Source organism: Acyrthosiphon pisum, chromosome A2 (assembly GCF_005508785.2).
Source record: "Acyrthosiphon pisum isolate AL4f chromosome A2, pea_aphid_22Mar2018_4r6ur, whole genome shotgun sequence".
Classification (NCBI taxonomy): domain Eukaryota; kingdom Metazoa; phylum Arthropoda; class Insecta; order Hemiptera; family Aphididae; genus Acyrthosiphon; species Acyrthosiphon pisum.
The window spans coordinates 19243679-19247168 of NC_042495.1; positions in this window are offsets into that span (position 1 = coordinate 19243679).

Genomic DNA, 3490 nt, shown 5'->3' on the forward strand with positions numbered 1-3490 from the left:
GACCGTACTTCTATTCCCAGCGAGTCCCGGGGCGTAGCGACGTCGCGGAAAGCAGACGGCCCCGCCGCGCCGCCCGTCGAGTAGGTATCGCTATATACAGGCATAAATATATGCGTCGGGACGTTCGATTTTTTTCGCGAATATCGCGTTTTCGACGTCCGAGAGCGGGTAAGCCGGTCGTACGACGTCCGACGCGGCCTGATCGCCCGCTCCGACGCCCGAAGCGGACGTGCGAACCGCGTTCGTAATTCACCGGGACGTCGAAACTGCTTAAGAATCAGAGATTTGACACCAGTTCTCAACTCAGTAGGTAGGCAGGTCGGTTAGGCGTAGGTGCGGATGACCCGGGGTCGTGGTTTCGATCCCGGCCCCTCCGGGATTCGAATTAATTTGCGGCGGCCGTGTTAAATTAATTTTTTTTTTTTCGGATCGAATTTTTTTTTCCGCCTTTTTTTCGTTATTTGCATTTTCATATTTAACGAAAATTTTTTTATTTTTTTTTTTTAAATTCGAGTTTACTTTCCACGCTAAATTTATAGGCCGCTCTCGGCCGCACTTCCGCCGTGTCGGGTCCCGGTGCAGTGCGGGGTCGCGGAACGCGGACGTCCCGCGCCTCCGCCGTCGAGTTGGTATCGCTGTATATACAGGAATAAATACATGCGTCGGAAGACTCGATTTTTTTCGCAAAATCTCGCATAATCGACGTCTGAGGGCGGCGGAGCCGGTCGTCCGCTGTCCGACGCTCTGAGATCGCCTGCTACGACGCGCAAAGCGGACGTCGAAATCGGGTTCGGAATTCACCGGGACGCCGAAACGGTTTAAGATTCATTGATTTGACTCCAGTTCTCAACTCAGTAGGTAGGCAGGTCGGTTAGGCGTAGGTGCGGATGACCCGAGGGTCGTGGTTTCGATCCGGACGCTGGCGTTCCAACTAATTTGCGGCGGCCGTGTTAAAATGAATTTTTTTTTTCTGATCGAATTTTTTTTCTGCGTTTTTTTTTCGTTATTTACCTTTCGCTATATTCGCCTTATCATATTTAACGAAAATGTTTTGATTTTTTTTTTAAAAATTCAAGTTTCACCGCCTTTACGGACCTCGCACGGCTCCGTCGAAGTCTTATTCGCCTTTCCCGCTAAATTTATAGGCCGCCCGCGACCGCACTTTCTCCGGGGGGAGTCCCCGGGCGTAGCGGCGTCGCGGAAAGCAGACAGCCGATATCTTCGCCGTCGAGTAGGTAGGTATCGCTATATAGAGGCATAAATATATGCGTCGGGACGTTCGATTTTTTTCACGAACATCGCGTTTTCGACGTCCGAGGGCGGCGAAGCTGGTAGTCCGCCGTCCGACGCCCGAAGTGGACGTGCGGATCGCGTCCGTAATTCGCCGGGACGGCGGAACGACTTAAGCAGGTCGGTTAGGCGTAGGTGTGGATGACTCGGGGATCGTGGTTTAGATATCGATCGCCGGGAATATCGTTAATTTGCGGCGGCCGCGGGCTGTGTTAAATTGAATTTTTTTTTTCTTATTTTTTTTTCCGTTATTTATCTTTCGCTATCAGTTCCGCCTCTATCAAATATAACGAAATTTTTCTCGATGAGCTGCGTTATTATATTATATTTTCAGCCTTTTGTCCTTTCGCTTATTCGGTCGCGCCGTATTTGTATATTTGATTTGGCATAAATATACACGATATAGCCACAGGTCTGTAGCCAGTAGGTAGGTACATGCATATTATAATAATAAATAAAATATAAATGTATAAATATTAAGATTCGATACGGTGGTTGGGTCGGGTCAGTTAAGTTATATATTAATTATATATGACCGCTATTATGCCATAGTATGATTTTAAATGAACATAAAATCAAATTAATAAACAACACTATTTAGGTATTTAATATTATGTGCATAAGGGACATGCGCTCGATTATGTGGTTAAATATTAAATATATAATATACTATGTAGTATGTACTTTATATTATATTACTGTTTTTAGGTGAGTCACATTTGGTTAAAATACTGTTACAGATTCTAAATAATACATTTTTTATAAAGACTGGCAATTAAATTGTATACTGATATGACTCTAATAGGTATGACTTAAATAGGTATGTTTAGTTATGAGTATCATACTATCATATGATATAAACTAAAAGGTAACACTTGAATTTGTTATCTACATATTTTATTGTTTATTTTTTATGCTGGATAGTATGGGATGATTCTTTTATACTTGAATTGACAATAGTAACATAACTAACGTACAAAAGTATACTATGTAAAACTTAATATATTAAAATTTTTAGCTGAGTTAATTGGTTGAGGTAATGTAATTTGGTAATTATGTACTGCAGCAGATACTATTTAATACAATATTAAAAAAGTATTAGATCTATTAGAATTTGCGGCGGAAATGTAAAGTGAATTTTTTGTTCGCGTTTTTTCCTGTATTTACCTTTCGCTATCACTTCCACCTTAAGACCTGTGACGAAAATGTTAGGATTTCTTTGAAAATTCGAGTTTAACCGCCTTAACGGTTTTCGTTATGACTTAATTTTGCGTTTTCAGTGACTCAGTCGTCGTCAATCATTGTCTGCTATTCGACGATGTCGGATTGCCTACTTGAATAACTGAGTTGACTGACCTGTCAGACACCCAAAAATATGGTGTCTATATGATTTTCATGGACTCCCGAAGGCCGAAATGTTTTCAATTTTTTTTATGCGTAATTTATGATTTAATTTTGCGTCTTCGGTGACAGTAAGGAACGTTGTCCGCGATTCGACGCAGTCGGATCGCATACCTGATTACGTTACCCAGTCGTCGTCAAACATAACTTATGTGACTGACCTGCTAGACACCCAAAAAAATTTGCACGGGCGTCCGAAATTATTTGAATTTATTTTTATGTAATTTATTCCTTATTTTTGCGTCTTCGATTACAGTAATGAACGTTGTCCGCGATTCGACGCAGTCGGATTGCATACCTGATTACGTGACTAGGAAGTCGAATGGCATAACTTTAATGAGATGACTGACCTGCTAGACACCCAAAAAAAGACGGCGGCTTTATGATTTGCATAGACGCCCGAAATTATTTGAAATCTTTTTCACGTAAATTTTTCTTAATTTGCGTTTTCGATGACAGTAATGAACGTTGTCCACGATTCGACGCAGTCGGATTGCATACCTGATGTCTCGACCCGGCCGTCGCACATCGTCCGCTATCCGACAAAGTCGGATTGCCTACCTGGACAACTGAGGTGACTGACCTGCTAGACACCAAATAAATAGCAGCAGCTAATGATTTTTTACGGGATTTCCGAATTTCCGGCGGCGTTTTCGAAAATACTCCTTCAAAGACTTTGTCCACTACGCCGCGACCTTGCCTGCTCGAACTACCGCGTCGAACCGCAGTGGTCCTAACCTTATCACTATTCCTTATCACCAGACCTCCACATCGGCCCATACACCTTGCTTGAGACCGA